This window comes from Mobula birostris, chromosome 28, assembly GCF_030028105.1.
Source record: "Mobula birostris isolate sMobBir1 chromosome 28, sMobBir1.hap1, whole genome shotgun sequence".
Classification (NCBI taxonomy): domain Eukaryota; kingdom Metazoa; phylum Chordata; class Chondrichthyes; order Myliobatiformes; family Myliobatidae; genus Mobula; species Mobula birostris.
The window spans coordinates 31660253-31674215 of NC_092397.1; the positions used below are offsets into that span (position 1 = coordinate 31660253).

At 46.5% G+C, this 13963-nt stretch overlaps 1 protein-coding gene and 1 non-coding gene across 2 annotated transcripts in view; both read right to left on the reverse strand.

Moving 5' to 3' along the window:
- LOC140188978 (uncharacterized) overlaps positions 1–13963 on the reverse strand; it is a 595826-nt gene that overhangs the window by 380302 nt on the left and 201561 nt on the right. The gene's annotated exons all lie outside the window — the stretch shown is intronic.
- trnad-guc (transfer RNA aspartic acid (anticodon GUC)) lies at positions 11642–11713 on the reverse strand. The gene has a single exon. It is a non-coding gene; the product is annotated as a tRNA-Asp (tRNA).

A 13963-nucleotide genomic window follows, 5' to 3' on the forward strand; every position in this document is an offset into this window, starting at 1 on the left:
CGTGACAGAACGAACAAAACTGTTTGTAATCCGTCTATAGATAGAGAATACCACCAGTGTTCCCCACAACAATATGAAACTACCGGTTACGCTGAAGAGCAAAACGATGGATTTGCGTCGGTTCTCCATCTCCCGGTCCTTGTCATTCTCTCCACTCTTTTGTCCCCGGAGCCTCCTGCGGGCTCGACTGGCCGCTAGAATCCGCCTGACAGTCAGAATATTGAACAGCAACATCAGAATGAAAGGGACGCAAGGGTAGAAAATGCGGTGAAAAATCTCAAATGCGGCCCATGAGGGAGAGTTTGTGAAGCTCGGTGTTAAAACACAATACCAGGAAACACCATCAATTATTTTTCCAGCCCCGTACACAAAGCCCCAGGGGACAGTCTCCAAACAGGCCAGCACACTCACTGTCCCGATAACCACAGCCGCCGTTCTCTCGGTGCAATATTTTGTTTTCAGCTTCTCACAGCAAATAGCCACAAATCGATCGACGGTGAAAGCGACAGTCAGCCAGACTGAGGTCGCAGTGCTCGCAAACATCAAACACCTGACGAGTCTGCACACAGCAGTGATTCGCAGGAATGATCGGGGAAAATAAATCTCAGCAGTCCACTTCAGCAGCGGATTCGAAATAACGACCAGGAGATCGGCCGCTGCCATTCCCACAAGGTAGAGAGTGATACATTTGGAGAGACCGCACTTTCCTCGGGACAGGATCACAATCGCCACCAAGTTCGCTGGAAGAGAGGCAGGGAACAGCAGTTTGAGAAATTCCAAACAGAATCCAATTCTGCAGTTCGAGCGATCCTGTAATCTTTCCACTTAATATTTGAATTTAGTGGTGGGAGGGACGAGAGAGGCTACAAGTTGAGAAAATACTGATTAGAAGCCAGTGCAGCAGGTTCAGGGTAACCTGTGATATTGCCACTTAACTGTTGGATTTAGCATGGGAGGGTCGAGGGAGGGTACAGATCTGGCGGAGACAAGGAAGGAGTTTACATAGTAAAATAACTTGAATACGGATTACTTACTGTGACCGAAATGTGAAATGTCAGCGGAAAGCTAAAACTGAGTAACTACCTCCTCAGAGTCAATACTGGATGGAACATTTTCTACCGGTGCCTTCCGCGTCTCGTTCGGACGCTGATGGCGGGATTCCTCCATTAGACAGTCATGGCGATCACTGTCAGCGACAGAACTGCCGAAGGACGGAACAAAAACAGGAAATGCTGGAAATGCTAATTCGGGTAAAACAGAATATGTGGAAAAACAGTTAAAACATGTCTCCTCAGAAGTGTTCTCAGATAGACCCCAGACACGTGTGTTAACTGCTTTCTCGTTCTGTACAAGCTGCTTGGGGTTTCGTGTTTATTGTGTTGTCCATTAACTGCTTTATATTCAGTGATATTGCGCACAGTTATTAAAAATCCACAACAGGTCCGTGAAACGTCATGGGACTCCTGACATTTGCTAACGCGTTACAGCCAGTCGATTGATTGAGCACCGCACCTAACTCAGGCAATCGCTCATATACAAATACGGACAAGATTGTGCGCGGTGTGCTTCAACACAATATTTGCAAATGCAGTTCAGCTGCTACAAGACCAAAAATACAGAAACAAGAACATCCCAAACCGTTCGTAGAACGCTGCCTGACCCACTCAGTTCCACAGATGTTGGCAGAATCCCTCAATTCCGGTAGCCGTTTATTTCAGATCCTGATCCCAGAATCCATATCCCCGGTGTTTCCATTCCAACCCTGAAATACGGAATACTAGAACTGGTATGTGGCAGTGATAGGAACAATTACAACATTGGAAGTAAATATTATTTTCCACCAACAGCAGCTGAGACTGCGACTTACCGGGAATTCCAAAGGCTGAAATAAAAGGATAGTAAATGTCTCGTATCCGCCAGATGACTGGATACACCATTTCATGAGAATCTGTGATTCGTGTTGCTCCTGAATTCACAGCTCCGGCAGATACCGGGCTGATGCTTCACATCAACCCTGATTTATACAGAAGCTCAGTCTCCAGAGATACGGTTATACTCCTCACTAACTTTCTCAGTTACAGGTACTACAACGAGCAATTTGATTCAACACCATTGTCTCTGATGTACATATACTGTATACATGAAAATTCTGTGGCATTACCTCAGTAGTGTCTCTGGTGGAAATAGGCCGGTAGCTTTAACTACAAGGACTGAATCTTGTCACGGAGCAGCTACATTTAGAGATTTCATTTTGTTGTCTATTTATTCAGTATTCGACGAAGATGAGCGACGCTGTCCTAATCCTGCCTTCTTTTTTTCTGTAGTTTCCCATTTTGATCTGTCCTTCAGTCATTCAGCTTCATCCTGGTCAATAAGGATACAATAGAGAAAAATGTCGGGATGGAAACGATCAATTGACCACGTTACTGATGTAGAAACACGAGAAAATCTGCAGATGCTGGAAATCCAAGGGAACACACTAGAATTCTGCTGAGTTCCTGCAGCATTTTGTGTTTGGAGTTTCTGATGCAGTCGTCTTTTATACACATCTTAAATTTGACATGGTCAAAAGGTAATTGGACAGAAATGTGTTCTTGTGCAACAGAATGGAAGACCGGTAAAATAATAAAAATAGTACTCGGAATTGGAAGAACAATAAATGCAGGACGACTAAAAGTGAACGAGAAAACGACTAGCGTGAGATACAGAGAGAAAGAGAGAGAGAGAGAGAGAGAGAGACAGACAGACAGACAGACAGACAGACAGACACAGAGAGAGAGAAAGAGAGACAAACAGACAGAGAGAGAGACAGACAGAGAGAGAGAGACAGAGAGAGAGAGAGAGAGAGACAGACAGACAGAAAGACAGAAAAAGAGATAGAGTGAGAGAGAGAGAGAGAGAGCGCGATAGAGAGTTGGAAAAAGCGAGAGAGAGAAGGGAACAGAGAGAGAGTGAGAGAGAGACAGAGAGAGAGAGGGGGGAGAGGGAGAGAGAGAGAGAGAGAGAGAGAGAGAGAGAGAGACAGAGAGAGAGAGAGAGAGAGGGAGAGAGAGAGAGACAGAGAGAGGGAACAGGCTGTGTGACATTGTCGGATCTGTGGTGCCCTCCAAAACTGAGATCGGCTTGTTAAATGGATGATCCGTATTATTTTGATTTCTGTACTGCGAGCTACAAAATGAACACTCTGCATTCATCGATGTTCACTCAGGAGAAGGACCTGGAGGAAAGCGAGATCAGGAAGCGGGTATGGTGACATTCTCGGACCTGTTGAACCTAAGGAAGAGCTGTTGTTGGGTCTCTCAAAGTGTATTAAGGTGGGCATATACTTTGGGGGAATTAGTCCACTGGGGGACACTGACCACATGAGGGCAAACACACAGATCGAACTCACATCATGGTCAACACACACACAGTGAGCTGACGGGACTGTTCCTGTGCTGTTCTGTTCACTGTAAATTGCTCAATGACTTGAGAAGAATGGGCAAAGGATCAAAGGATCATGTAATGAAATTCTTATTTTTACACTGACTGTGGTTCTCATCTGGGGCACACTGCCTGCAGGGGTGATGGGAATAGCCAATTAAATTGTTCATAGTGGAACTGGACAGGTCCTTCCGGGGAAATAACCCGCTGAGCTGTGGGAACAGAACTGGGAATGGGACAGTGGAATGTTGTACTATAGACTTGATGCTCTATAGTATAGAATTGATGGGTTGAATGTTCTAGGGCATCCCCCGATGATCCTGTGTCCACTAATGATCCGGAACATTCGGTCTGGCCTCCATGAACCATCTAATTTACCTGGGTGTACAAGGTATTTCTTTCTGTAATAATGAGGCACTCTGTAAAAACACTGGCAGTGCATTCCATGCCCACTGAGATGCCAGAGCACAACACTGGTCAGTGAGAGTACGAAGCAGTACACGACTCTAACACAAGGACAGAAATTTATGAAAATATATTAGTATTGATCCAGAGCAGGGCAGAATAGGGGAACAGACATCACCACAACCCCAGCACTGTTTTTTTGGTGCCACAGATTTCAAGCACCAGCCCATTGGCTCTACAGATAAAGACATGGAAAACCCCAGATTGCATTGTAAATTCACAGCCGAACGCAGACCACACTCATCCCGTTGTGTACACCAGCCACCTGCAAAACTGCAAGAACACTGACCTGCACAAACCAGCTCTGGACTGCATGGACACTGCCCACTTTAGCTCCAGCAATGCACAGCAGGGAGGCGGACAAGTAGAAACCAAAAATGTCCTGCAGGAACACAGACTGCTGCAACTCAGCATGGTGAGGAAGGCCAGGCTGAATCTCTGGTATAAACATGCTCTTCATAAGAGACTGTCCAAGAACAGTCAGTAGTGGACTACAGGGACAAAGTACCTCACAATATCCAGACATTCACTTCCACGACACAGAACATTAAAACGCTCAGCACTGTGCAGTGAGCGCAGAGACATGTACACACCCGGCACTCCACCGTTAAACTCTAGTACTATCCCAGCAATTCAAGGACAGAGACCTGCACAACCCTAATAATGAACTGCATTTTCATGGACTCTATCTACCCCCTCCCTCCCAGTGGGCATCTTTCAGGATGGACCGGAGAATTGATAAAGTGGCATCTTGAGATGCTGTGTGTTTCCATTTCCAACTGTTTTTAAAATGCCAGCAAGAGAAAGTGGAACAGAAATGTAGGCAGGCTACAGGAAAGATGTAATAGCAACAGAGTAGTGTGTGACTATAATTTCCCCAATATTGACTGGAATTCATTGAGTGTGGAAGTTTTGAGGAGCAGAATTTCCTGGCATCCTGGAACGATTTACCGGCATTTACAGCCCATACTCCCCAGTTTCAGCAGATTTACTATGTTGTGTAAAACTTAGACAAACTTCTATGGGTGTATAGTGGAGAATATCCTGACTGGATACATCATGGTCTGGTACCAATGACAATGTAAGGAATAGGAAATGAAAAGTCAAGATGCGAATACTGTTGTTTTCATGTTCCTCCGAGATTTGCTGACGAGCCAAGATACAAATGGACTGTCATCGTTTGGTTTTACCGAATCGTTTCCAGCCGGGTGGGTCCAGCCGTTTGCCATTGCTCCGAGTGGGGAATTCTGTCTCTTCGTGCCCAGCTGAGTGATTGCCGGCTGTTTGCCGCTTCATAACCTACTCTGTGCCCAGACTAGAACTGTCTGTTGTTGTTTAGTTTCGGCTTCTCGTATACAGCTGAGAAGATCCGGCCGTTTGCGGCTACTCCGGGATGGGTATTCTATATCTTCGTTGTCCAAGTCCAAGTCCAAGTCCATGCTCTGAGTTCCAGGTAAGTCCAAGTCCAGGCTCTGTGCTCCAGTCCACGTCCAAGTCCAGGCTCATTGTTCCAGTCCAATTGCAAGTCCAGGCTCTGGGATCCAGTGCAAGTCCAGGTCCAGTCTCTGTGTTCCAGTCCAAGTCCAAGTCCAGGTTCCGTGTCCAAATCCGAGTCCAAGTCCCGGTTCCGTGTCCAAGTTTCTAGTCATGGCTCCGTATTCAAGTTTCTTGTCGCAGCTCCCTGTCCAGGTTCGGAGTCCGAGCTCCGTGTCCAGGTTCCGAGTCCCAGCTCCGTGTCCAATTTCCGAGCCCCGGCTCCGTGTCCAGGTTCCGCCTGTTTGTCATCCTACGTTCACGTCCATGTAAGCATCTAATCCACGCTTCCTTTTTGTCCTGGCAACTATTAATAAAAAAAAAAACACGCTTCCGGTAATGCTACTTACGTGTCCGTGTCCTGCTTTTAAGTCCGCTTTCCAATCGCCGCGCACATTGGAACAGAAAGCTTGTAAACTGTGTGAGAGAGAGGATAGGTAGGTGATAGAGAAGGGATGCGCTGAGACCGATGTTTCGAGATATGTCTATTTTTATGCAAGGGGTATCATGAACAAAGCTAGTGAGGTTAGATCGTGGATTAGTACTTGGAGCTATCATGTTGTGGCCATTGCAGAGACTTGTATGGCTCAGGGGCAGCTGCTTGAAGTGATATACTCTAAATATGAAGGAATTTTCAGTTGGAAGACGGACACTACCGTGGCTGACAAGTGAAATCAAAGCCAAAGTAAAAGCAAGGAGAGCATACAAGGAAGCCAGAGCTGACGTGAAGGTACAGGATTGGGGAGCTTTTGAAAACTTGCAAAGGGAAACTAAGAAGGTCATTCGGAAGGAAAAGGAATAACGCGAGGAAGCTGGTGACGAATAAAAAGGAAGATACTAAAATCAATTTTTAGGTATATAAAGGGCAAAAGAGAGTCGAGGGTAGATATAGGACCAATATAAAATGACGCTCGAGATACTGTAATGACAGATGCAGAGATGGCAGTGAAACCGAATGCTTATTTTGCATAAGTCCTCACAGTGGAAGTGTACCGGACATTCAAGAGTGTCAGTGAAGTGAAGTTTTGCTGTGAAAATTACGACTGAGAAAGGTGCTCAGGAGATTTAATGGTCTCAGGGTGGATGAATCTCCTGGACCTGATCAAATGCACCCTTGGGTTCTGAAGGAAGTAGTTGGAGAGATTGTAGAGGCATTGACGATGATCATACAAGAATTGCTAGATTCTGGCATTGTCCGAGATGACTGGACAATTGCAAATGTTACTCCGCTATTTAAGAAGGCAGGGAGTCATCAGGAAGGAATCTACAGACCTGTTATCCTGATATCAGTGCTTGGGAAGCTGTTGGAATCTATTGTTAAGAAAGAGTTTACGGAGTACCTGGAGCGACATCACAAGGTAGGATAAAACCAGTATGGTTTCCTGAAAGGGACATCCTGACTGACAAACGTACTACAATCCTTTGAAGAAATTATAAGCAGGGTAGACAACGGGGATGTAGTAGACGTGGTGTACTTGGGTTTCCGAAAGACCTTTGATAAGGTGCCGCACATGAAGCGCTTAGCAAGCTAAGCGCCCATGGAACTATAGAGAAGTTACTTGCTTGGGCGTAGCATTAGCTGGACGGCGGAAAACAGGGAGTGAGAATAAAGGGATCCTATTCTGGTTCGCTGTCGGTTACCATTGCAGTTCCACCGGGGTCGGTGTTGGGACCACTGCTTTTTACGATGTATATCAATGATTTATCCTACGGAATTAATGGATTTGTGGCTAAATTTGCCGATGATACAAAAAAGAGGTGGAGGAACGGGTACTCTTGAGGAAACAGAGAGCCTGCAGAGAGACTTGGATAGTTTAGGGGAATGGGCAAAATCGTGGCAAATGAAGGAAAATGTTGGAAAGTGTATGGTCATGCACCTTGGTGGAAGAAATAAACGGGCAGACCATTATTTAGATGGGTAGAGAATTCAAAATGCAGAGATGCAAAGGGACTTGGGAGTCCTTGTGCTAAATGACCTAAAGGTTAACCTCCAGGTTAAATCGGTTGTGAAGAACGCGAATGCAATGTTGGCATTCATTTCCAGAGGTATGGAATACAAGAGCAGGGATGTGATTGGTGAGGATCTATAAGGCACTCGTGAGACCAGAATTGGGGTATTATTAGCAGTTTTGTGCTCCTTATTTGAGAAATAATATATTGACATTGGAAAGGGTTCAGAGAAGCTTCTCGAAAATCATTCCAGGAATGAAAGGGTTACCGTATGAGCAACGTCTGGAAGCGCTTGAGCTGTATTCCGCTGCGTTCAGGAGAGTGCGGGGGGGGGGGGGGGCGTGAGATCTTATAGAAACATTTCGAATTAACAGGCCTGAAGACATTAGATATGGCAAGGTTATTTCCCATAATAGTCGATTATAGGGCAAGAGGGCACGACTTCGGGATTGAAGGACGTCCTTTAAGAACTGAGATTCCTTTAGTCCGAGGGTGGTAAATCTGTGGAATTTGTTGCCTCTAGCGGCTGTGGATGACAAGTCATTGGGTGTATTGAAGGCAGATATAGATAAGCTCTTGATTAGCCAGGGCATCAAAGGGTATAGGGTGAAAGCAGGGGAGTGGGGATGACCGGAAGAATTGGATCAGCCAATGATTGAATGGCAGAGCAGACTCGATGTACCGAATAGCTTACGATTTTATATCTTATGGTCTTATTGTCTTAAGTTCTCAGACTGCCAGGCTTCAGCTGTTTCAGAAAGGACAGGCAGGGAGGCAAAAGTGGTCGGATCGAGTCACTGCTGATCAGAGACAGCATCACGGCTCAGAAAAGGAGGAAGTGATGGAGGGCTTGTCTACTGAGTCTCCGTGGGTGGACAATAGGAACAGGAAGGGGTTAATAACTCTACTGAGTGTTTTTTTTTAAATATATAGATCATCCAATAGTAACAGAGACATCGAGGAGCAGATAGGGAGACAAATTCTGGAAAGGTGTAACAAATAATTGTTGACGTGGTGGGAGATTTTAATTTGCCCAATATTGACTGGCATATCCCTGGTGCTAGGTGTTAAGATGGGGTAGAGTTTAAATGTGTTCAGGAAGGTTACCTGTCACAATATATAGATAAGCCTACAAGAGGAGTGGCTGCACTTGATCTACTGTTGGTAAATGAACCTGGTCAGGTGTCAGGTATCTCAGTGGGCTGTGCTGGGAGCAAGGGTGGAAGAAAATGCAAGACTCAAACACATCATGTGAGGTTAACTTATATTAATTTTATTGCTCGGTGCAAAGCAGAAGCAAGAATAGTGAACTGGACAAGGACTCAGGCCTGAGACAAGGCTGGGAATAAGGGTATGGGCTAGGAGTCGGAATCACGGACCGCCAGGGCCAGGACCTAGTACTTGGAGCCACCGGGGCCAGGTCTCGGGACTTGGAGCCGCCGGGCTCAGCACTCGGCACTTGGAGCCGCCGGGCTCAGCACTCGGCACTTGGAGCCACCGGGCTCAGCACTCGGCACTTGGAGCCGGCAGGGCCAGGACTTGAGACTTGGAGCCTCCGGAGACAGGAATTCTGTTTTATTCACGGCACAGACTCAGACACAGGACATAAAACACTGAGCCGGGAATCCTCCGTAAACACATGACGGAGTCGGGAATCTTCTTGACACAGTGACCCAGTATTCCTTGGTACAAGGCCGGGATCGCTTTTAGACGTACGACATGGATACGGAGACCACAGAATAATGGACAGCCCTATAACTGGGCTCAAGTACGCTTCAAGCCGCGGCGAGCTCATGACTCACCACAGCGGGTTAACTTTGACTGACCCGTACTGACAAGGGAAGGCGGCTTGCTGGCACTTGCTCCGGGAAGAGACTAGGCTTTCTCCGTCCAGATGACATGGGCTCGCAGTACTTTCGCTGACTTTGCAAACGCTGTCGCGCCGAACGGCTGAAAGCCGGAAACTATAAACTGCCGGTTCAACCGAGAGCAAATTGCCTCCAATCACCAAGCCCGAGGGATACGGGAAAACATGGAACCAAAGGGAAACAGGGAGTCAACGGTCCGGATCGTATCATAAACAAAGTAATTTTAAAGGGACGCCGATCCGGACCGTGACTGTGGGAGAGCATTTTTGAGGCAGCGATCACAATTTTATCTCCTTTACCATAGCATTGGAGAGGAATAGGAACAGACAAGTAACAAAAGCATTTAACTGGAGTAAGAGGGAAATATGAAGCTATCAGGCAGAGACTTGGAAGGAACAGAGTTCTCAGGAGAATGCATGGCAGAAATGTTGCAAATGTTCAGGGGATATTTGCGTGGCTTTCTGCATAGATAGGTGTCAATGAGACAGAAAAGAGATGCTACGGTACAGGAACCATGGTGTACACATAATGAAAATATAGTCAAGAAGAAAGGCTTACGAAATGTTTAAAAAACTAGGTATTGATAGAGATATATAAAATGATAAGGCTAGCAGGAAGGAGCTTGAAAATTAAATTAGGAGAGCCAGAAGGAGCCATGAAAAGGCCTTGGCGAGCAGTTTAAGGAAGACCCTAAGGCAATCGACAGGTCTGTGAAGGGCGAGAGGATAAGATGTGAGAAAATAGGATCAATGAACCGTGACAATGGAAAAGTGTGTGCGGAACCAGAGGAGACAGCACAGGCACTATTCACTCTGCAAAAGGACCTTGGCGATTGTATGGATTTCAGCAAGGGAAGGGATTTGATAAGGTAGTCCATGCAAGGCTTACTAAGAAAGCAAGGAGACATTGCTTTGTTGACCCAGAATTCGCTTGCCCATAGATAGCAAAAAATTATTGTAGACGGATCATATTCAGATTGGATATCAGTGACCAGCGATCTGCCTCAGAGTTCTTTTCAGGGACCCCTTCTCACCGTGATTTTTATAACTGACTTGGATGAGAAATTGGAGGGGTACGTTACTAAATTTGCTGATAACACAAATGTTGGGGATATTTGGATAGTGTGGAGGGCTGACAGAGTTTAAATCGGGACATCGCTAGGATGCAAAATAGGGCTGAAAAGTGGCAGTTGAAGTTTAACCCATTGCCATAGGCCCGTCTGGCTATTCCCCATCTTGCTATTACCTCCTTAAATGGGCCTTAATCCCCTCGTCTGATTTTCAATCATTCCCAGTTCCTCTAATTACAACACACCCCGCCTGTACTGGAACCACTCGACTTGTCCGGAGTCCCCGCAGAATAGCATAACCTGGGACAGGTATTCAGCAAACAACGGGCTCTTTCCCTGCCCCCGCACCGCCCGTATGATTGCGCTATCTTCCTGCTGGCCGGGGCCTCGTTAACTAGCAGTCGTTTTTATAACTTATCCCGACCGGACAGAGAGGCCATGGAGAAATACATTAGTGCGTCCCTCTCGGCGGGCATTATACGACCTTTATCCTCGCCGGTAGGCGCCGGTTTCTTCTTTCTATAGAAGGATGGGTCAGTTCGTGCCTGTATTGATTACCAAGGCCTGAACAATATAACAGTTAAAAATAAGTACCCACTATCCTTGATTAACTCGACATTTGAACCATTTCAGGGAGCCACCATCTTCTCAAAGTTGGACCATCGTAGCGCCTACCATCTAGTCAGGATGAGGGAGGGAGCCGAGCAGAAGACGGCCTTTAATACACGTCTGAGCCACACAAATACCCCGCCGTTTTTCAAGCCCTAATCAGTGATGTGCTGCGGGACTTCATTAAACGCTTCGTGTTCGTCTACCTAGATGACATCTTAATATTTTCTAGCAGCCCCCAGAAACACGTTCACCTTGTCCGACTAGTCCTCCAGAGACTGTGGGAGAGCAGGTTAGTTGTGGAGGCCAAGAAATGTAAGTTCGACGTCCCTTTGGTCATCTCCTTGGCGATATCATCGAGAGCGGACAGGTGAGGGCAGCTCCTGATAAGATCCGGGCGTTGGAAGAATGGCCCAGACCCACGTCTCGCAATCAACTTCAGCCGTTTTGGTGGTTTGCAAACTGTTATCGCCGTTTTATCAGGGATTACAGTCGAGTGGCGGCGCTCCTTACCGACTTACCTCGCCTACCAAACTTTTTGTTGGGGTTCCGAAGCTGATTCGGCTTTCACTGACCTGAAGAGGCGGTTCAGCTCACAAAAGCCCGAGGTATTTCACCTCCCCAATGTCCAATGGACTGATCGCTTCAACACCGAATAATTTTTCCTCTTTTATTTGTCTTTTTAAGACAGTATTCAGCTTGAAGAATGCAGTAAAATTTGTATCTCCCCGTCGGGGAATTGAACCCCGGTCTCCCGCGTGACAGGCGGGGATACTAACCACTATACTAACGAGGAATTGGTGGTGGTATCGGAATATATATTATTCCGGTTTTGTAATGCGACAAGCAGCAAACGATGTGCAGCTCTTCGAGTTTGGAAGTGATTTTACTCACTTACCTCCGGTCTGTGGGAGGATGGCGACCACAACTTGACATAACAGGAACTGCATCGGAGTGACCTGATTCAGAAAGCAGTGCGAGTCACAGTCATAGACCACGGAAGACAGTTCAGGACACGAGTCTCCTGCAGAATGATGGAACGATGGTGATATAATGGTGAACATATCTGTCTTCCAGGCAATTGACGCAGGTTCCATTTCCGATGATCGTAGTTAATCGACTTTTAATATTCTTTCATCGAAACTATCAGATGTAAACGTCTCATAGAACCCGATCCGTGCGGACTTCTACAGTCCGAATGGGCCGAACCTGCCAACTCGGGTACGAATTCCCCAAATTATTTAAATCGAAGAGAGTGTAAAATTATTATTCACACTGGGCTATCAAGTGGATCAAGGGTGGATTTCCTGTCTTTCACATTTTCCCGATGGACCGACCAATGCAGCTTCCTGCTGTCACTATAAACCAGATTCTCACAACAAACTAGGACACACCAAAACACGTCGGATGATGTGTTCACACTGAGTGTTCTCAGTCCACTCACCACTCTGTCTATTTATATCCTAAGCGATCCTTCTCTCCAATACACGATTAAATTAAACCCTTTAATGCGATTAACAAATGTAATCTAGAATCACAGAATCATTCAACCCTGAAACAGGCCTTTCGGCCCGTCACGTCGATGTTGAGAGTCAAGTACCAATCCCACCAGAAAAGAATCTCACTTATCAGCTATTGCCTTCCGTGCCTTGATGATTCAGGTGCTCATCCAGGCAATTCTCTTATATTGTTGGAATACCTGCCTCCACTAGCCACTCAGGCATCGGTTCCAGTTTCCAGCCGCCATCTGCATGAAGTTCTTCCTCTCATGCTGTCTCGGTTTACACACGTCAGGACAGTTTCCTACTATTCTGAACGGCCCCCGTTAATTTGATATGACCTACAAAGACCTCCGTCATCTCCAGCGCTCCATGGAAACGCCCGCAGTCTATCCAGCCTCGGTTTGTACCGGAACTCTCCATCTCTGGCAAAATCCTTGCGAACATCCCATGCATTCAACACTCCAGTTAGTTTACAGAATGCCAAAGTTTTCAATTCTCGAATCCGCGGTAAACTTGATAAGTCGGAGCTGGTTTCTACCGACTGGACGACCATGGGCCCAGCGCGCTCCCGCTGCGCCACTCTGCTGTTGGCTGAACGTGGTGCTGAGCTGCTCCGTTGTGGACGCTTCCCATTCTTTTCCTTCATTTTCATTTGTCGATTCTTTGCTGACGTCACATCGTTCCCCTCGCGAGCTGCTGTTTGGTGGTTTATTTCCTCGCGTGTCTCTCTGCCCGTGACTCTGTCTATCATTCAGTGCTTGCTACCTCCTGCCCCGTCCTGTTATTGCCTCTGCGCTCCGACCCTTCCGGAGGCCTTGTTCACGACATGTCAGCCGTGAATGTGTTGTACGTTATTTAATGAGTCCGGTTTCAGTGGCCCTGCTGTTACACATTCAGTTACTCTTCCACTGTGTCTCTTCCGCGTTCTCTCTCTTTGCCTCTGGGTTGTTCATTGGGATAGACATCAATGGTTCGAACAATGGACACCAGCTGAGTTGCAGCCGAGATTATCGGAGGACACTGTTATGGGGTATTTTGAACTTTACGATGTGTTGACTCACACCTAGGTGGGTTAATTTATTGTATCCAGAAGTGTCGTTAACATCTCGTGCCGTATAACTAATTGAATAAATAACAGAATCAAAAGGATCGCAGCAGATCCGGCTGCTGTGCTTTTCTGTCCTGCTGATGTGAAAACTGGGGTTCGAGGATTTCGGCCTACTCCGGATGCTCCGGGAGCAGATCCGTTACCCAGTCTGTTTCGAGATGCTGTTAGCTTGCTTCTCTTGTTTGCATAACGTTTTTTTTTCTTTCTCTTTCTCTGCGCAGTGGTTTTTAGTGTTTTTTTAATTGGGTTATTCGAGTTTCTTGGTTTATGGCTGCCTGGATGAAGGCAAATCTGAAAATAAATATGTTTTGAATAGTTGAGTCATTACTCATTAATAGAATCTGCCTCTATCTCCCTCTGAGAACGGGACATCCAGACAACTCCGCTCGCTTGCCGGCAGTCAGGGGACCCTACCTGAGGAAGGATACCTTAAATG